General features: G+C 37.9%; 1 protein-coding gene across 1 annotated transcript in view; it reads right to left on the reverse strand.

The window, feature by feature from the left end:
* Positions 1 to 23,034, reverse strand: part of LOC134754451 (pikachurin) — a 173,940-nt gene that overhangs the window by 139,074 nt on the left and 11,832 nt on the right. Inside the window, exon 2 of the mRNA XM_063690786.1 lies at positions 10,217 to 10,234. The gene's annotated coding sequence lies outside the window, so the exon portion shown is untranslated. The remainder of the gene's footprint in view (positions 1 to 10,216; positions 10,235 to 23,034) is intronic.

Below are 23,034 nucleotides of genomic sequence, written 5' to 3' on the forward strand. Positions count from 1 at the left end.
CGAATCGCGCCGTTAGCATCAGCATCGATAAATTGTTATTCGGATCAAAATTCTTTTCGTTGTCTTGTTTCTGACCACTCTGTCACGCTTGTATTTGTGTTGTGTTTGTGTATTCTATCAAATAAATAAATAAAGTCGAGTGCTACATGTCTTTCTAGCTGTAGATTATAATTTACATGAAATTTTAAAAATAAATTTCATCTCATACAAAAAGCTAGGTACACTCCGTAGCATTTTTTGGGGACAAAAAACAAGGCAACGAAAATAATTTTGACCCATTCACACTAGCAGGCGGCCGGAACATTGCGTTGCGCCTATAACTATTATGGTCACAATTCTCTTGTCTACATGACATCGTGATAAAGAGAGTCTGTCTCTAATAAGTAAATCTAATAATCACTTGGTGACAAAAAGTGACGTGAGGTACAGTCGCCATCAGATATATAGGAGCGGCCAAGGTGCTCACAAATACTGAGCCTCTATTGTCAAGGCATTAGGGGCGTGTTTAGATATTTTTGAGCACCTCGACCGCTCCGATATATCTGATGGCGACTGTACTTATATTTATACGAATGCTTGTTTATCTACACGGAGAGCCTTTTCCTCAAAGTACCCATACTCGTAATTGTTAGTTAAGTTTGAGTGACACACCTAAACGAATTTGTGTCCTCGGTGGCTCGGTTTATCCCACAGCGCGAGTCAAACTGGTCTGGATCCCGATTCAGATTTAATCATTTGTTACGGTTTCGATCTTATTTTGATACGACCTTGAAGATCGCTCACGCTAATTGGCGCATGCGAAGTGTAGTGAAAGTCTACAAGACGAGTCAAGGTCGTATCAAAACCAGTGCAAAACATAACAGCTTGTTAAATTAGAATCGATATCCTGGTCTGTTGTGGTTTCAAATACTTCCACACCTTCAAGTCGCAGATTTATGTTGCGCCTCTGGCCTTATTCACTGACGATAAATTATCCTTTGTGTCATCTTGCTGAGATTTTTGTACTTATTTCGCCTCTATTTAATAACGTTGTTAGCGTTACAAGCTGACAAAGTGTCTGGTAGCAGTAGCCAGCAGATACCTACATTAACATAGTAAAAGCGTCTAGCTACTTTATATTTCAAGAGATTTCCATACATTTTAAGGCTGTCAGTCGTGGTGGGGCAGCATTAAACTTTATATTTATCTCTTGTCTGTGTATAATAAGGATCCCGACCGAATGCTTAGTCATCTTTTAGCATTTTTTTTTCTTCTTCAGAACCTTCTTTTGTTTTTCAGAACCGAGGTTTAAACCAACGGTTTTTGACTACCACACACATATAAAAGGTTAAATTAGTATTGGTCAATGTAGGTACAGATACCTACATTAACATAGTAAAAGCGTCTAGCTACTTTATATTTCAAGAGTTTTCCATGGATGATAAGTCGTGGTGGGGCAGCATTAAACTTTATATTTATCTCTTGTCTGTGTATAAGGATCCCGACCGAATGCTTAGTCATCTTTTAGCATTTTTTGTTTTTTGTCCCCAAAAAATGTGACGGAATAGAGCTTTTTGTATGGGGTAAAAATTTTTTTTCTCAAGATAATTATAATCTGCAGCCAAAAAGAAATGCACTGCTGCAACTTTTTTTATTTATTTTACAGAAGACAAAAATCGAAGCGTGACAGAGTGGTCCGAAACAAGACAACGAAAATAATTTTGACTAAATTATCTAAAATCTCATGCCATTGATTGCAACGTCTGTAGAAGCCTTTACACGGGCCATAAGAATGAATCGATTGACACCTCATTAAATAAATCAGTTCATCAGTTTTGACACTATGGCGTGATGCAAAATAATAATACAACCATACTTCTCCACTCTTAAGTGAGGTTTAGACTAGCAAGAACTTGCATGTAATTTTCTTTACATTGCGGTATCTGATAAACGTTTTGAATTCAGTTTACCTTAGTTACCAGCAATGTAACGTAAATTGCATGCAAGTTCTTGCTAGTCTAAACCTCGCTTTACTTTACAGCTTAAACATATAACCGGCATTGCTGTACTCGGTTTAAAAGGAAGCAAATAATAAATACATACCAGATGTTTTCGCATTTTAATTACGATTATTAATAATTTTCATTTGAAATAAGTCTACTTTTATTGTTCCACTGCGATCCCCGACGTCCGATAAAAACCGTATTAAAACAATGTTCCTTTAACTTGCAAATATTGTCGAAAATATTCTTTTAATTTGGAAATAATGAGGGCGAAATATGCATTACTTTCCCGTGTTTCCTGATATTAATGTTTTCTTTTGTTGGTAGTAAATAATTAGCATTTTAATTTAAAACAGGTGTACTTAAGTTATTGTGATAAATGAGCGCTTGATTTTACGCTTTTTATGAACTTGCCTGATGCTTACCTGCTTGAAGTGATAGATTTTTGCATATTTTCTTGTGATCGTACCTAATTAAAAAGTGTACCTAGATATTTACCCAATTTATTGTTAATTGTTAGCATGCCTGCCTGCCGTCCTAACCTACGGTGCTCAAACACTCACAGAGAGAAGTCCTAGTTGAAGGCTTGCCAACGGGCTATTGAGCGCAGCATTTTAGGTGTGAAGAGGACCGATAGTATCCGGAACACCACGCTGCACGCAAAAACAGCATTGCTGACGTCGGTGAGAAGACTGCTAGACTCAAATGGGACAGGGCCAGTCACGTCTGCCGCATGCATCCAGACAGATAGGCTAGTGTCGCTATCAAGTAGATTCCAGAAGAGGGGCGCGGACGCGGCTGGCCCAGACGGACGGCCTAGACACCTTTCTCAACAACTGTCCGGAGGGACATTGTGCCTATGTCGGGAGTCGTGGAAGACAAGAGGCCTTTGCCCAGCTGCGGGACACCATAATAGGCTAGTAAAAAAAATTGTTAGCATGAGTAATATGTAGGTAGCGTTTTCCCGGCTTTTTGCCACAGCTCATGGGAGCCTAGGGTGCGCTTGGCAACTAATCTCAAGAATTGGCGTAGACACTAGTTTTTACGAAAGCGACTGCCATCTCACCTTCCAACCCAGAACGAAAATTAGGCCTTATTGGGATTAGTCCGGTTTCTTCACGATGTTTTCCTTCACCGAAAAGCGATTGGCAAATGTCAAACGATAAGTATATCGTAGTATCGTATCGTAGGTAAGCTCCGAAATTGGTACGAACCGGGGTTCGAACCCGCAACCTCCGGATTGAAAGTCGCACGCTCCTATACCTCTGGGCTGCCAGCGCTCTCAGTTGTACTTATTTATTATCCTGACCGCTGATGCCAAAAACCAGACAGGAAAATCTTTCACACCCTTTAGCTAAAAATAATATACTTAAATCGCATAAATCTTGGGAACATGACCCATTTCCGGTTTTCCGTGGCGCCGGAAGTAGTCTCGGCCCCGGATATGACGCCAGCAGCGACTGTTCATATCCTGTTATGCAGCAGTTTTGAACAAACTACATTCAGCTTTAAGTCCATTTGTATAGAGTTTAAAATAACTATATTTCACGATTTGATTTATAGCTCTTAGGTACTAATGTGTTTGATCGAGGTTAGGTATCGCTACAATCGATAACAGGCCTTAAATTTAAAGAAATGAAGTTGCATTTACTTTGTCCAATCGCGTAATTTCTCTGGTGCTGTTGGGGTTTGCCTGTTTGTTATTTAACGTCATTACGAAATTCTTGATCTTTCGACGACCGGTCTGGCCTAGTAGGTAGTGACCCTGCCTGTGAAGCCGATGGTCCTGGGTTCGAATCCCGGTAAGGGCATTTATTTGGGTGATGAGCACAGATATTTGTTCCTGAGTCTTGGGTGTTTTCTATGTATTTATGTATTTGTATATTATATATATCGTTGTCTAAGTACCCACAACACAAGCCTTCTTGAGCTTACCGTGGGACTTAGTCAATCTGTGTAAGAATGTCCTATAATATTTATTTATTTATTTATTTATATTTGATGGAATTCGGTTTAATACGAGTAGATCAGTCTTAAGCCGACATTCATATAATTATTCTCATAATGAGACATCATTTAATATGTGCCATTTACAAGTATAAGATAAAATGATTGTCTTCGGTTAATAAGGCGTTATAGACACCCCCTTATTCTTAAAACTTAGGAAACCTTTGTTCAACTTGGTCCCTTTCTAACAAACACAAATATCAAAGCGACAGATAGGGACAAACGATTATCAACTGCTTGTTAGACTTGACAGACGTTTGTGAATACCGCCATGATACTTTTGAGTCTTGATTGAAAATCTCATCATTTATTTACTTTCTACAATGAGGATATAATGAGATAGAGCGGTACTGTCATAGTAAATTTTGTAATTACTGTAAATTCACTGCCATCTATCGACATACTTGAAAACTAAAAATGAAGATTTATAAAAATATGGATAAATATTTTTTTTATTTGCGTTAATTATTTTTATATGATTTTGACCCATGTTCTTTCACTGGTATGCGTTAAAATTATAAATAACAAACGAAACAGTCAACGCCCTCTATACGAGAGTAGGCCAAAACTAGTGGCGCCATCTGATCGAGAATCAAATTTTCGTGATTTTCGAGGCACGTTTTTTCCTTAGACTGTATCCATCTATTACGGGGTTATATCTATCTTTGCTTTCTATATTCATATTCTACTTAAGTTTACTTTAAGTGTACTTTACTAGAGTTGTAGCAGATTTTTAAAATTCCGATGCCGCTCTTATCATTAACTTTCATTATTTCTGATTTAGCCGAATATTGGTTAGTGGAGATGCCTCAAGCCATTAAGTCCCCCGTTAAAACTTTGACCCTTTATGATTTGTAATTGTAGTAAGCAATATTTGTTTCCTTAACGATCGGTTCATTCCACACATGTGTACCTACACAACACACACAAAGTTCGCTCACACACATTCCTAAGGCCCTAAATGACATACAGTCCGACGCAAGATATGCCTTTCCTTGATGAACGTTAGTGTTTGCGCCCCAAATTCGCGATGCGGGCTCACCCTTTACGTGGTGAGTCACTGTTGACCTAGTCTACGTAACTAGTGTACACATATTTAGTGGTTTGCTGGAATGTTCGAGGAAATGGATGCTGTCATTATCATCGAGTTAAAGGCGGAATTTTCCGCAGTTTTGTTGCACAAGCTCAAAGGTGTCGTAACGTACACTCTATACCACTGATTAACATTTTTATTTAAGTCGTTGAAGATTAGAATAGATATTGATCAAAATATGCATGAAACGAAACCTTTAGTGAGATATAACATTTAAAACTTTCGCGGTTTAAACACATATTAAATCACATTTAGAAACGGGTCTATCGCGAATTTATTTTGTTACCTTTATTTACCGACGTTTCGACACAGGTTTCACTGGTCGTGGTCGCGGCTAACTGACGTCCCAGCAAAATGTCAAAACAGAGATTTGTGTGACTACCCCACGAAAAGTGCATTTAACGTTCGAGGTAGACATCACATTTTCAAACCACCCACTACACATAAAAGTTAATTATTGTCAATAGTCCGACACACAACACTCACAACATCCGCGCACACATCCGAAGATAGATCCCTTGGCTTTAACTTCTGGATCACTGGTCCCCAAGTTGCCGATAAGTTAAAACCATCTTCCCTATTAAAATTTCTGGGGTGCTTCTTGATTTCAATCGCTTCTCGCACAACTCGAGGATAATAATGGCGTTCAGTGGAGACAACTTAGTGAGGTAGATAATAAGTATAGAAAGAAACAAAATTTAACAGAGGTTTGTAAGAGGTTGCTAAGTTTTATACCCTCCTATTCATACCATAGAGTAACTTATACTAGAGCGGTACTGTCATAGTAAATTTGTAACCCCAGTAAATTCACTGCCATCTGTCGACACACTTTAAAACTAAAAATGAAGATTTATAAAAATACGATAGAATGTATTTAAATATAGATAAATGATTTTTCTTATTTGCATTAATTATTTTTATGATTTTGACCCATGTTCTTTCACTGATATGCGTTAAAATTGTTAAATAACAAAGGAAACCGTCAACGCCATCTATACGACTGTAGGCCAAAACTAGTAGCGCCCTCTGAACGAGAATCAAATTTTCTTGATTTTCGAGGCACGTTTTTTCCTTAGACTGTATCCATCTATTACGGAGTTATATCTATCTTTGTTCATACATATAAATATATGGGTTTTAATTTACTTTTTCACTGGTATAAACATTCTCATGTTTACGTTATGTGCCTAGAAGTCCTGGTGTGAAGACTAATCAAGTTTAATTGTAGTCATGCACCACAGACAAGACCACTCATATAATCTGTTTAATTGTAATTGATCCGAATCGTAAATATTGGTCCCACAAAACTCGTCAGTCCGTTTGATTCTGTCCGTAAACGTTTGTTTTCGATTCACAGTCAATAGGCTGAAAAAATAGTCTATTGTCCCATGTTTTGACAATGTCGAATTAATAATAATAATAATAATAAGCCCGCAGGGCAGCTTGTGGCGAGCTGTTGGGGAGTGACGACCCCACGGACCCGAGTGCTCCAGAGAGTCGGTCAGGGTCTCCGTCTCCGGCGTGTCTTCGTCGGTCGGAGTGGACCCCAAGGGGACCCGCAGGACTCTCAGCTCTGGCTTGCCTTCATTGGCCGTCCAGAGGGGAGTCGTAAGAGCTATATGCTCCAGGGGTGGAAGTGAAAGATGCATAAGACGCGAGTTGGCACTGGGTAGAAAGCGGCGCACACCTCTCGACACCCCTGAGCCGCTCACACCGGTGTTGCTCCTGGTCGTCTTCACGACGGCAGTTTCAGGGGCCCATCTAGTCAGCGGCAAGTCACCACCTGCCGCGATAACGTGTATTAACATTGTTATGGCAGGTGTCCGGAGTTCTTTACAATAGCCCAGTCTCATTGCCCACCCAAACTTCAATCCATAGACCGGTATACTGTTCACTTTTTCTGCAATAGTCCCAATGCCTGCTGCGACCGGTTCATGGGTGTCTATTGTTGCGCCTGTGAACGGGTTCCAGCAGGCGTTCTACATGACATTAAAGCTCTCCAAGGGGCCTCTACGTGTTGGATCTATATCCCCACGCAAGCCTATCAAAAGACCGGGATTTATAGGCCCGTGATATCCAAGGAGATACAAATAATAATAATAATAATATTCTTTATTGTGCACAATGAAACATGATTAAATACAGCAAATTAACATAAAAAACTAAGCAGCAACAGGCGGTCTTATCGCTTAAAAGCGATCTCTTCCAGACAACCTTCAGGTAGTAGAAATTAGCGCAAGGAAGAAATATGTATAAGGGTAGCAAAATTAAATTTTATTATGTTAGAAAAATATTTGTAGCGTTTTATGAATAGTTTGTCAACCGATGTCGAAGGCAGGTTTTGAAAGGCAAAATATATTGAAAATATCCGGGAAATTGTTTGTCCTGCTGCTCTGATAATGTAATAATAGATCGTGAATTGTTTTTTTATGTACATAAATAATATGTAGTAATAGACATTTATTAAGTTTCGAATAAAAATCGCTACTATAGGTACATTATTTACTTGAAAATAATCCAGTGCCCGATTGTCTGTATTAAGAAGACTGCCGAACTATATTTATAGATCAGTAATAAAATGGATCGTCATTTGTACAACTAGTTTTTTGGGTTTTAAATCCGCTGTGAGATAAAAAAATCTTATAATTTAGAAACACGAGCAGGGACTCCCAGCCCTAATGCATCACCCAAAACAATTAAATGAAACAAAGCGCCGTTCTTAAACTTTTTAACAACGCTTTCGCCAAAACACTAATTTACATTTTATGTTCCATCCAACACTATTTTACCATTTGCCAAAACAGCCTAACTTCATACCACCTCCGTGACACATATTCCCTAATGCAAATGGCAATATTCGAGGCACTATTTCGCACGAAAACATGGTACAAATTCTGCTGCAAAACATATTTATTATTATTATGTGGAATATGGTAATTGTGTCGTGGTTTTGTCTGTAGTTTTGGGACGAGGTTTCATATGATTATGCGTGAAATATGATATGTTTGGTCAGATTTTAACTTTATAATGTGGAAATATTTTTCATATTTTATATAATAGTTTTTCGTTATAAAAAATGAATATTCCAGCATTTTACGAAATAAAATATTTGGACAATATTTTAGATACATATTTGAAAAATATATTATATCTAGTATACATGGGGTCCCTTTGTTTGACATAATTATTGAAAGTCATGTCATAATGTAATGATTGTCATATTATCATTAGTCATAATTCTGAAACCGTTAACTTTTTAGGATTTTCCTCAGGTTATCCTATAGATAGGTTAGGTTAGGTTTGTTTTATGGCAATCCTGAAAAGTTACGCGTTTCTGAGAAAAACCAAATTATGACTAACGAAAATGTGGATAAACAATACATTATGACTTATATAGACAGAAACAATAGAGACCCAGTATACATACATAGTCTGTCAAGCCCGTCAGTAGAAAAAGGCGGCAAATTAAAAAAAAATGTATGCGAGAGGGTTCCATAGAAAGTTTCAATTTCGCGCCTTTTTCTATTGACTAAGTTGTTTCACCGACAATACTTTCCTTATTGAGAGAATTTATCTTGTAAGTAAAAAGTTTAAATAAATTCGGCCAAGAGCATGTCGGGCCTTGCTCAGTGTAGGGTTACGTAGTTACCATTCTGTCAGAACGGGGAACAGGCAAAACGGGGGCTATTTGTAAGTATCATGTACATTACCTGTACAATACAGGCATAAGGGACTAAGGACTAAGTCTTTACTGAGAAGAGAAGATTTTTTGCAATAACTCAAAAACCCACCCATGACCCATGGCTCAAAAGTTAGAGGGGCACATTTTTTTTTTCTTTCGGAGCGATTATTTTCAAAACTTTTAACCTTATCAAAAAAATGTTTTGGAGACTCTTATACGTTTTGAAAGACCTATGCGACGATATCCCACACTATTAGGTCACAGCAAAAAAATTCAAACAATAAATCACTTAGGTATCCTAAACAATTTTTTGACGGTCACGAAGCATAGCCGCGGACGGACAAACGGACATGGAGAAACTATTGAAGAGAGAAATTTTTGAAAGTATCTGGACAATATTTTTTTGAATAAGGAACACACTGATGCATGGACTAGGTTCAATATCCAAAGAGATTACCCCCGAACATAGTGCATGCCAGGATAAAGTATCCAGGCTAATATTCATTCAACAGTGCCCATATTGGCTCTAATATCACATAAGTACCTTGATGAAAATTCATTGAAACGACAAAACCACGTGCCAACGGCCAAATTGCCTCCATCCGGACAAAGCAGATTGAAAATTAAACTCGCCAGTCATGGCGTTCGGAATTCGAAAGTCACGAGGCGTATTTTTGTATTAACTCTCAGACTTAATCAACCCGTACCTTGTTTTTGTTGATCGTAATTTTAGTTAAGGAAAACGCCAAGCATTTACCGTTCAGATTCAAGACAATTTCCGTCTCTGTCGCTGATTGTCTCCAACGTGAGTCGGAAGGGGACGGAACGAACGTACCAGATTTCGGAACAAAATAACAATTTAATGGCGATAACGGAAAAGCTAATTGCACAGTATCGTGAAATAGATCGGTTTTTCTTTCCTGCCCTGTTCAAACATCGTATGGACTTTTTAACGAGATTAAACTTCAAAATAGGTGCTATAATTATCTTTTCTCAAACATGCAATGAAATATTGTATTATGTCCTTCATATTAGGCTGGGAAGTATCACGTCTCGGGCGCGGCTAGACGAGAGGTCTTTAATGAAATTGCAAAAAAAAAGTTGCAGGCCTAGGCTGGGAAGTGGCTATTTTTAGGGTTTCGTTCCCTTTGTTTGAGATAATTATTGAAATTGAGCCTTTCATTTGGTACCCCACATGGTATGTACCGTACTGCCGACTTTATGACGTCACAATTCCTACCCCCACCATTTTCGCTCTTGTCATCTCATATTTTTTGTGTTGGGCATCATACTGAACACTGACTGACTGACTTTTTAGGTATAAAATATCTTGTAATAATTGCATGCTAACGAAGTTCATAATGACATATTTAAAGTTAACGGCGACTTGTACCTTTGTAAGATGGTCTCCCCTATTCAACTCACAGAAATCTAGTGATGAGTAGAATGTACCTTGACAGCTGATGGTACCTGAAAAACATGATTGTTAATTTAAAATTCTTAAACAATAAAAAAATCAGTAGCAGTGACATGAAAAACTAAGACAACTGTATAAATTACGATGAACAAAAGACAATAAAGGGGCCTACTGACTATCAGTCCGCCGGACAATATCGGCCTGTCAGTTGTTCGGAACTGTCAAATTTTTGCTCTAACTGACAGGCCGATATCGTCCGGCGGACTGATAGTCAGTGGGCCTTTTAAGAATATTAGGCTCAATACTCAATATTTTATTGCAAATTCACAAAGTAATTGTACAGGTGGTAAACTTATAAGCTAGGTCTTTGTGAACCCTGTTGGGCACTGCAATATACTATAACTACAACTATAACTATAATTTACAATTCCAAGGAGAGGAGAATTTTTGATTAATTATTTTAACATACAATAATTATAAGCAAATGTAAAAATTAAAATTAAAATGTCAAAAATACACTCTTCGTGTCGAAAGTTTTAATTCTAATGTAATTTGTCATTTATTATTCAAAACATTAAGTATTATATTAACAAGAACAAATAATCTATAGATATTATTGAATTATAATATGTCATTAAAAAATTCGCTTAGAGTGTAATATGACTTATCTAATAATAACTGTTTAATTTTATTTATATATATATATTATCATTTTCTTCTTCTTTTATAGAGTCCGGAAGCTATATATTATTGCGGATATATTTTAATAGACATTACTAAAGGGCCTGATGACAGTAGTTTAAATTTACAAGGTGGTGGGATTAGTCTATTCTTGTTACGTATGGGTCGTGTAGAAGGTAGGTCCTCTCGTTTTATATAGAATTCCCTATGCTTTCGAACGAACTTACACATTTCTAATATATTTATCTTTCAGGGTCCAGGGATGTATCCACAGAGTACCTACCAGACCTATACAATATACACCCTTGCACATTCTACCAAGTTTTTTTTTTATCATACGTCGGCGGCACAGAAGCATATCGTTTCCTATAGAAGGGTGCAACAGCATCAGTTGAAGCTATGGTTTTTCCCATCGTCCCAAAAAGCCCCATAGCCCCGAATAGCCCCACTCGACGCTACTCAATTTCAATTTTATTATAAAATTGTGCCAGTTCAGAGCTCCAGACCATAACTTTCATAAACTAACATACATTTCAACATATACAATGGAACCCAGCACAATAGTCGCTACGTGGATTGTCCAATGTTTTAGTGGGAATAGTTTTACCCGGCTGCGATCGGAGCGTATTTTAGTATGACCCCGTACTAGTGCCGGCAATGAAACTGTCTGCTGTGGGATTTATTTGGCCAGAGATGTAATCCTAACGCTAGCTGAAGGTAGGAGATAAACGCTTAGCCAAACCAGTACCTATAATAAAAACCGGACAAGTGCAAGTCGGGCTCTCCCACCGAGGGTTCCGTACTTTTTAGTATTTGTTGTTATAGCGGCAACAGAAATACATCATCTGTGAAAATTTCAAATTTCTAGCTATCACGGTACAGACAGACAGACAGACAGACAGACAGACGGACAGCGAAGTGTTAGTAATAGGATCCCGTTTTATACCCTTTGGGTACGGAACCCTAATAAAAACTAAACAAACAGTTTTGTTATACAGTGTGTTAAATCCAAATGGGGCAATGTAGGAACTATAAAAGATAAATTTGTAATTAGGAACGTAGCCGAATAAGAAAACTACCTATTTACGTCAATAGATTTACAGAAAAAAAGTGGTGTTTAATGAAATTCTGCAGACTGCCGTTTTTGATCACCATTTTTGTTGTACCTGTGTACGTACATACTTAATTACATAATAAATGACATTTGTTCCTTTTAGACTAACTTCTTCAATAAGCTGCGTCCAGTGTCAACTTTTATACGTAGAGACGTTTGCCTTCGAAATGTAACACGCAAACCGGGCACAAAGTCCATTACATTAAGATGTTGTTGTTGTTGATGTCCTATGGCACCCCAGAGGTGCTAAGGGCCTTCACAAGCTCGCGCCACTCCTTCCTATCTTCAGCGACCCTTCTGGCCTCGCTCCAGCTCAACCCGACCGCTCGTAGCTCACTCATGATGTACAAGTATGTTAAGATGTACAAGGTCATAATTGCTAGTTAAACCATTAAACTGCTAGCCAGCCAGCTACACGATTGGCTGCGAGGCTTCCTAAAACTACTTTGATTTTGGTTGTTTCCGGGCGGTGGTTGTGGCAACCAAATTGTTATTGACCCTCAGCCAAGGTCTGGGTGGCCTTGGAACAAATTTTGGTTGCAAGCCGTGTAGTGATCTAGGTTTTCAAGATCACAATCATTGGTTACACAAGAGCATTGGGAATGCGCGGTCTAAATGGCGGGCAGTGACGGATCACTCGCTATTCGGAAAAGCTTTAAACTGGGCGTTTTGTGAGTTGTGCCGCAAATTGTCAGTGGAAACGAACGATATATCACTCTCAGTTGGAAAAATAATGTCTACTAGGTTCCTGACGGCTTTGCATTGTTTTTGACAGCTTGTGATATCATAAATATAAATTGTGCATACATTGAGAACTATGGTGCACAAGAGCAGGTAACGCGGGGGGGGATACTTCTAGCAGCGAAGGATATTAAATTTACAAACCTCAGTTGGTAAAGCAAATCGATGGCTGATCATCAGTACATGTAACTGTTATTTGTTTCACTTCATATTAAAATGCTTAATAGTTATAATAGTGATCAATATCTTCGCGTACTAGTTGTTACTTATAATGATATCAATATTTTATAAGTATAGCAAATAGCTAACACAAGTTAAAAGCTTAAGATCACTTTGTATAGAAATTTCCATTCCCCAAAATTCCCGTCTCCATTCCTCCTAAGTGAATTTCGCTCTGTTTGTGGTGTCACATGGCTTTGGATGCTGACGTAGATATTGAATCGTGAGCGACGTTGACGGATGCCCCGCGGGACTGGCTACAAATAGCGATACAATGAAGTGTACAAATATGGAACTCTAACGTGAACTTCGTGGTTTCGAAAATGATATCAGCGGAATGCGTAAAGCGATTGTTTGTACTTTTCATATTCTAGCTTAGGATAGGTATTCACCACTAAGGCAAAACCCTTTTAATAAGATAAATAACATTAAATTGTATGATGAACAAGGATATTTGTTCCAGCGTTATGGATTTTAAAAACATCACTTTCGCTATTTAGTCACAGTTTTAAGCTAAAAGATTCAGTTTAAAAGCTAACATTCAGGCCCATTCGAACGTACACTGATATTAGAATGACTGATGTCATTCAAATATCGTGCATTTCGCTCGTACTTGTCCGTACCTGTATTGGCGCGAGGGAGACGCACGATAAATAAATGACATCTTTTAGATATCATTCCGATACCAGTGTACGAATTGGCCTGTTAGTATAGTTTAAATCTTCGGAATACTTATGTCCCACAAAATCGATCGGTGCAGCTTTTGTAGCTGGCTACAAACGGCGTAGCACGTCTACGAGACACGTCTACGTTAGAGAAATGCTACGAAATAAACCGAGATTAACCAAATATTACAAACATTCTAAAACGAATATCTTTAGACTGCACAAGTGACAAGCAAACTTAAGCTTTAGTTTTAACACTATAAGGTTTATTTTTATTTAAATGTAACCTAAAACCTTAAAAGTGATCTCTTCGCAAGCTTTTACCTACATACAAATGTATGAATAGGGTAGTATTTCGAGGCTTGTTTTGAAATAAAGGGGGGCTGTGCCTGCCGCGCTAGTGAAGGGACATCTGGGAGGCGTATTCTGATTGTAATACAAGGTTATGAATTTGATCTGGACTTGTTATAGATATGAAAACCTTTAAGCCGTCGAATCCAATCTTACACCAGTGTTTTTGTGTACGATTGTATTCGACGTCTTATATATTAGTTATTTAATACAGGACCCTAGGAGCAATATGTATAACGATATCGTAAAAGTGCTTCTCTGGCTAGACAAACGCCTTAATCCACGTAACCAATTGACGTTTCGTATTTTTTTTTCTTGCAGGTTAAGAAAGAAACAGACATCGGATGTTAGGAGGCACAATTTAATGAAAGGTAAGGAATTCCTATATCGATAAAATCGATTATCGATGCTTCTCTCATATACTAGTGATCGATCCAAGTTTTGATTCTAAAAATATAATTTTGTTGAAAAAATTCCCTTATTCTTTATTTTAAAGGCATTTTTGAAACTTAACTCGTAAATCTATTTTCTAACCCAGCGATCATTTAAAATATGCTTTGTGTAAACTTTATCATCGACCCCGATATAATACTTACAAATAATACTTATACAGCTACAAACGAAGCTGGGGGAGATCACTAGTATTGGGAAAATGTATCGATAATTTATCGATATAGGAACATACTTGTCAATACATTTTGCTCCCTAGAATCCGATATCTGCTATGAAAATATCAGAACACTAGTAAAATCACTCTTGTCTGTAATTTTACAACAGGTAGTCTCACATCCTTACAGCTCGTCCGCAGGGACAGGGACGGCTCGCGAGGGATGAAAAACGCACCGACGCGGATTTTCAAGCCCCTCTTATTACTTGTTCAACACATTTTGGGGTGATAATTGTAGTGGTTATGTATGTTATCTGTATTGTTTTTTATCAGGCTGCATTTTTATTTCTTCCCCTTGACCACCCCACTAACCCGGGGTTAAGCGGTTAAACCGTTAATCCAGTGTCAAATTGTACTGGTAACCATGGTAACTCCAGGTTAAACCGGTTAAACCATCGAGTTAACGTTTTAAAATTGATATTGTAATTACTATTATGGCCACGTGCACCATGCCACTAACCCGGGGTTAACCCGTTAAACCGTTAACCCGGTGTCAAATTGTACTGATAACCATGGTAACTCCAGGTTTAAGCGGTTAACCCCGGGTTAGTGGGATGGTGCAAGTGGCGCTTAGTCGGATTATACCACCTTGAAACACATTAATTTTGTTCTAAAAGGTCATCAATTCGACCGTATTTTTTTTGTATGTACACATTAAGGTGCTTACTACCTAATTTTATTAAAAGAACTGTGAATACATAGGGAGAAATGTAAGGTCAGTGTCGGAGAAAACCGTCTATAAGGAAAAGTAAAGTCCTTTCTGCGTGTGTCTGAGTGCTGTACATATACGTATACCTACAAATACGAGAATTCTTGCTCTATGACGGTCTTCCCAGCAATATTTTTAATGCCGTTTTCGCCACATTTAATTACGTAGATTTTTAGTTCTATATAATAATAAAATATCACGAGGGTACTTTAAGAATTCAAAGATGCTTTCAAAGATTTAAAAAGCCACATGATTGCCCGGTCGAATTGGTCATTTAACTACTGCAATTAATAAATGGAAATGGGAATAAATAATTGTTGTCAAAAGAGAGACACATTTGCGTACAAAAAGCATTCAAACATTACAGCCCAAATTAAAATCAAACATGGCGTCAAAATAAACAGCAGCTCATGAATATGCGGGGACTTAAAATATCAATTCGGTTAATCAACAATTAACAGCCCACAAATAAACTCGTTATCGCTTGGAAAATACCTACTGTGAATTTTAATGCAAATTTAGTACTATTCATTCAAATTCAGTATCTTCCATTCAAACAGCGAATAAGTATCGCCATTCAGCGAGGAAATACGGCCAGCCTTTTGGAGTAGGGGAGACTGAATTGAGTTAAAATAGAGGTAAGTTAAAACAACGTAAATTTTGTGGTTTTTTTCTTGTTTTGCTTGAGGCAAGGACGCATATTGAGGGACCAGCGGACGGTGGGACTGAGTCCTGAGGGGCCAATTCGACTCACCAGAATGACAGTTCTAATCGTCATACTCGCTCTAATTTCTATTGCAATTTCGGGTAACGAAAACTAGTACGTTCTTTATTTAGTTTTGAATTGAGAGCGTAACTTTCGGTTCGTGTGAAATATTTCTTATAAAACCTTAAGGGAGAACTTCAAGTCCGTTAAAAATCAAGGTTACCCAATTACATAAAGATAAAAGGTCTCTCAATATTCAAACACGTCTTATCACCGTTCAAATGTTTCGATTCGCGTTTCAAAGGCTCATTAGAACTCCAAGATCCTGTTTTATCAAGCTTATATGAAAATCGACTTTGTGTCCTAATAGGGAAAGTTGAGAATCGAAAGGCGTTGAATTTGCTAAGCTTTGCTTGAGTACGGTATCTCCGTATATCACAATATGCAATCAACCCATTGAGTGTGATTCCAACCGCATCCAAGTTCAGACGATCATTTATACCACCGGCCACACTGTTAACTGAAAGTTCGTAAACCTTCAAAACATTTAGATCACTACGGTTTCGCTCACTATTATTTTTAGTCGCTTTTGGCATGTTAATGTTGACATGTTCCGGACTCTTCGGGAGTCCTTCCTCAGGCACGAGTGTCCGCGACGGCTCTACTCCGTGCACTATACTACCGTGTACCACACACCGTTTCTGTTTACTTAGTGAAGCTACTAAAAATAATAGTGAGTGAAGCCGTAGTGATCTAAATATTTTGAAATATGTGTCACGATCACGTCACGATAGTTTAGGTTCGTAAACCTTATTACAAAAGTTGTTAAATCCAGAACTCGTTCAGCCAATAGCAACAATAGTAACATGGCATTGTTTACGACCAATCAACTCCGCTTGCAAGATAAACGCATCCAGTGGGGCACAATTGGACAAGCGTTGAAATTGTACAGGGTCCAGAGATGAAAATTTGAGATCGTCCACTGACCAATTGAAATACTAGAAACAACGCTACAGATTAGTCTGTATAACCACGCATAGAAGTGTTTTTTATTTTGCTTCCTGCATCGGCTTTTAACGATATTGTAGGTACATATTTTCATGTACCTTTAATAATTTTATTACTTATATGTATTTCTACCCTAAAACAGCGAAGTAATTCCCAGAAGCCTGCTTGACGTTTGCGTTACTAAAAGCCATTACGTCAATTTAAAATTACAATCTTGAGTCACCCATAACGACTACCATTAGCTAATGAAAACCCATTATTAAATTACATTCAAACCATGCATCAAACGTAACGAGGCTCTTAAATCAACCAATCAGCGTCGAGTGGCGACAGGTCTGGCCAACGGGCAGCCAGCGCTCACCGCACGGGGACAGCTCAGCCAATCACGGCGCGTCAGCGCTGTCACTAGATGGAAATTGCTGGTTGTTGAGGGTTGACAATTGGGAATTCACTTTTTAAAATGTTTTGACACGGAATGAAACTAGATTTAACTGTAAAACCTAGTTACCCTGAACCCTGACCTAGATTTGTGGACTATATTGAATAGGTATTTGTTGCTGAAGCTTTTTAACCGGTTACAGCAACGACCAACATGTGCAATTATGTTCCTACTTATGTAAGTGGATATAGCGTCTAAACTACTGAGCCAATTATCAAGAATGATGGTGCCAATGGATGTGCTTTTAAAACCATGAGAGAGCCCTAGCTAGACTCCACGTCCCTAAGCTACGATTTATACAATCATATTTAATGTTCTTAGCGTGTACTTACTACATTACATATTCACATTAGTAAAATTGTTTGGACGTTAAATCAAAAGACACCCACGGCCACTTTATCACGGCTTTTATCGCCGATATGGACGCGTGATGTTTACCTTGTCACATTATTAATTAGTTTAAAAACGGTAAACCGCAACGGAATGAGGGTTTAACGAAATCAGGTTGTGTTATAGGTAGGTATTTATCAAACGATAACGAGTATTTTACTTTGGGGTGGATTGTATTAACTAACCTCACGTGTGTCATCTGTAGGTAGGTGCTCTATTTTATTTATAAAGTAAACGGTTTTCGATAGACGGGGCCAAAAAATGTTTTACTTTTCAAAAAGGCTCCAGGGTCCATAAGTTTTGAGAACAGGACAAGTTTAGTTTTCTGTAAGATACCTCCATTTTTCTCAGAAATACCCCTAATATGCGCGCGAGCTTTGAGGGTATGCAGAGCCTGCTTCCTTAGCTAGTAAATTTTCGGAGCTTTTTTTAATACCACGTCAATGGCAAACAAGCATACGGCTCGCCAAATGGTAAGCAGTCATCGTAGCCTATGGATGCCTGCAACTCCATAGGTTAGGTAAGAGAGGTGAGCTTGTAATACGGTGACTGGAAACACGCGCTGCGCACAGCCCTCCATCTAACTCAAGATAGTAGGTCGTAACAATATATCTCGAGATATCGCCAGGGTTGTCACCTTATTGCGACCATATAAACTAACGACGACTATTAAGCTGTCGTCAACTATTAAATTGTAATTGCGAGACTGACGCAGTGGAGAAAAGTACAGTAAATAGGAAAGTTATTACAATGTTTGATATCGAGTAAACATAAATATTAGGTCTATAGTTTTGCACGGTTATTAGATAGTGCTTTCAGCTTAACTCCCTTATTCATAATAATTTTATCCATAAGAGCTTTTGATTTTTAATATTGAACTTCTCTCTCTTTCGTTTTTTAGAGTTCCGCACCCAAAGGGTAAAAACGGGACCCTATTACTAAGACTCCGCTGTCCGTCTGTCTGTCTGTCACCAGGCTGTATCTCATGAACCGTGATAGCTAGACAGTTGAAATTTTCACAGATGATGTATTTCTGTTGCCGCTATAACAACAAATACTAAAAAAATACGGAACCCTCGGTGCGCGAGTCCGACTCGCACTTGGCCGGTTTTTTTTTTAGAGTTCCGTACCCAAAGGGTAAAAACGGGACTCTATTACTAAGACTCCACTGTCTGTCTGTCCGTCTGTGTCTCACCGGGCTGTATCTCATGAATCGGGATAGCTAGACAGTTAAAATTTTCACAGATTATGTATGTCTGTTGCCGCTATAGCACAAATACTAAAAAGTACGGAACCCTCGGTGGGCGAGTCCGACTCGCACTTTTACGGTTTTTTTACGTAATAGGCAGTAAACGAGCAGACGAGCCGCCTGATGGGAAGCAGTCATCGCCGCCCATGGACATAAGCAACATCAGATGAGCCACTTATTACGTCTCCAACCTGTGAGAACCCTAAATACCTGCTTCTTGAAGAACCCCATGTCATAACGCAAGAGAAACACCTCAGGAGGTAGCTCATTCCGCAACTAGCACGTTCTGGCCAAAAACGAGCAAGATGCCCGCTTGTTCTTGGTTTGCCACGTGTCGAGGAAGTGACGATGAGCTTTGTTTCTTTGGTGAGAGGTGTGGTGTTAAAAACTCGAAGGAGGCACTAATTCAAAAAAATCTTTAGAACATCCCCCATTGTATAGACGGTAGAACAGGCACAGAGAGCCAACGTCTCTCCGAAGGCTGAGAGGTTCCAAACCGAATATTTTCTATTTGTGTTGAATATGTAATAAATAAAATGTTGATAACGGCATAATTATTAGTAATTACGCTTGTAAAAGCTCGTTTCGGTATTATGCGCTTACCCACTAACATTTTAACCTGATATTTATACACTTAAACCGATGTACTTGCTTTACATGGTGTTGTGTATCATCTAAGCATTAAGGACCACCCCACACTAGCGTCTCCCAAGCGTCACCATCTAGTCTACTCTATGGCTGCTGCTCGGCGCAACGTTGACGCAACTGCACAGCGACGCCATTTTCCAGTGCTGACTAGACGCCAACGCTCAAAAGACGCTATAGTTTGGGGTGGCCCTAACTTATACAAAGTTACGAATCATACTTATGTTTAATGCGCTTACAAAAAAAAATTAAAGTCCTCAAACTCAAGGTTAAGTGGTTTCACTTAACAATATCTTCCGAGATATCGCTAGGGTTGTCACTTCATTGAGTCCATATAAAGTAACGACGACAATTAAGCTGTCGTCAAGTATTAAATTGTAATGCGAGCCTGACATAGTGGGTAAAGGTACAGCAGGATTATTATTAGTATTATTACTCGTACTATATTTTAGAAGTTGCCAAATATAATCGACAAAGCTCAAAGTAGTGCGCATAGTTCTCAAAGTAGTGCGCATAGTTCTCAAAGTTCTTTTGAATAGATAATGTAGATAGTTGGCCAATTAAAAATAAATAATGTAGATCTACATTTTTTTTTTTCATTATTTCATTACATTTAAATTCAGTAGGTACACTGTTGGGTTGTTAACGATACCAGTTTATATACCAACATCATCTCAAAATACACGTCATGCCATTTATTGGATTTTTAATTTTATAATATTATAATAAAATTATAATTGAAATAAAGTTAAAACAAAAGTTCACAATAGTTAAAAACTTGTGTACATATAAAAAATTATTTTATCACACAGGTTATAAATAATAGAAAATTAGGTTCTTATAGCCCTTAACTTTGGGTACCTATATCTATAAAGAGATCTGACCTAATTCTCATGTATGACCCAGTAAAAGTTCTTAAATACATCTTAGGAACACAAAGATTTATTCTGCCAAAGGAAATATTTTATTCAGAAAACGCCGTATTTGACCTTTCCATGGCTGGAGCACACTTGACTGTAAAACTTAGCTAAAAAGGAAAAATATGGCAAATACAAACATTGTAAATAGTTAATCTAGATTTAAGTAAACTAATATTATACGCCTGACAGGCAAATTATAGTGATTCCACTAAAATACATATCATGTCCTAACCTTTCTGTAACACCTATAATTATGAAAGAAAGAACGAAAAAGCATTTATTAGCACAACATAAAACTAAAACTAAGAATAATTACACAAAATGAAGTTGCGCTAAATGGTCCTTACTCAGCTCAGCTTATACAATAAATGATATATTATCTTATCTTATCTTATCTAATATATTACTAATCAATTTTAATTTCCAATTAAAGTCCTTAATTAAATTACGGGGTAATATTTCAAGGGGAATCCTCGTGTGTTCGCACAAATTGTGTCATATGTGGCAATTACCGGGGGCGTGAAGCACTTCCGCTATGGCGTGCTTACTCGTACTTCCGCTTATGGCGTTCGACGTACGACTTAGTTATAGTTATCTGTATCTTTACTCACTAATAGTATCTATGAATATTCTACTATTTCATTTTTATATAGTGTGGAAAGAATAAATGAGAGGAAGTACCTCAAAACACAATTGCCTGAATATAATATATCTAGTAAATGAGAAAGCGTGTATTCCTATTCTCGGGATCGGTACGGTAAATCATATTTAAAACTCACGATTTCTAGCCAGTCATGGCCACAAATAACCTTCAGAACAAGCTCATATTACAATCATTTGGAGCGGATAGGTACTGTTTCAGAGCCGGCATAATTATAAAATCGATACGTAAACTTATTCGGTACGAACAGGGGTAAAACAACCATTAGCCCTCGTGTTGCTCCGATTTCTTATGGCTTGGATTCATATCGGATTACGCACCATTGGTTTCAATCTTGAGGATTTGGATTTTAAATATACCTATACATGTCGCAATTGTCGCATTACTCGCGTTAGAGTATTAGGTTGGTAATACTTGATACTTAAAAATGTCTGGGTGACCAATACACCACGGGAAAACAGGGGAGATGACGTTCAGTTTATCTTTTAATTACTTTGTATAAAATCAGTTTTGTTAAACACTGATTTAAACTTTCACGATTTTTACTCATTATTATTTGAAAGAAAGAAAGAAAAGAAAGAAAATACATTTATTTGACGCCACAACATAGTACATAAAAAAGAAAAGCATGCAGACAAAAAACATTTGGACGCCAAAAAGGATCCCCACTCAGCATAGTGCCGCGGCAAACCGTGATGCTGGTGTGGTGGTTATTTAAAACTTATTTTACGCGATTAAGTCCCGTCATTGTGAATAATAATAAGTTTTTTTTTTATCTAACTATAGCACCACTTTCGTGTGAGCAATCAAGATATTTCTGAGACGCTACCTGATACCTGCGACCGAGCAACGATACCGCAATTCAGGTCGTAATATGCGGTTCCTGAACACATCATAACACAGTGTATGTAACTGTAATACAAAATGAGTGTGCATATTAGGTATTAAAACACTCGTGTGACTGAGGTGTCATATATGTCTTTCATTATATAACAGTCACATAAACTACCTATTATTACATCGAAAATATCATTAAACAATAGTTATTTGTGCAACAAGAGAGGAAAGTTGGTTTTTCTTGCGAGTGTTTATTTTGAGTCCCGAGAAAGAGAAAGATTCTATAATTGAATCACGAGCGAAGCGAGTGATTCTAAGGTAGAATCTTGAGCGTAGCGAGGGACTCAAAAACACGAGATGTAAAATAACTTTGCTCTTGTGTTGCACACATAATTTTTCACCTCAGTAGTGAGAACATATTTAAGGTTAAAATGTATTTCGAATTACACAGAATAAACAGAAAAAGAATATATTTAATATGTACGATACGATACGATACGATACGAGACGAGACCGGACCGGACCGGACCGGACCGACGTACCGTACCGTACCGTACCGTACCGTAAAAGTATGAAGTTCATGGCCTTCACTAAATTAAAAAGCTACATTGTTTCACTAACTGGAGTGAGGAAAGTCGCACTTTCCTCACTCCATGGAGTGACGAAATTAGGCTTGTTCGAGCTGCTGAGGTGAAAAAATATTACCATCGACTATTCATTGTGACTCCTAAATAAATGTCTACACAGTAAAATCGTTTGATGAGAAAGTTCCCCCAATTACGCGCTGGTTTATCTAAGGTTTATTTAAACCGATTATTTGGGTGCTTACTTCCGACCCCTGTACTCTACTC

This window comes from Cydia strobilella, chromosome 2 (genome assembly GCF_947568885.1).
Source record: "Cydia strobilella chromosome 2, ilCydStro3.1, whole genome shotgun sequence".
NCBI classification, from domain to species: domain Eukaryota; kingdom Metazoa; phylum Arthropoda; class Insecta; order Lepidoptera; family Tortricidae; genus Cydia; species Cydia strobilella.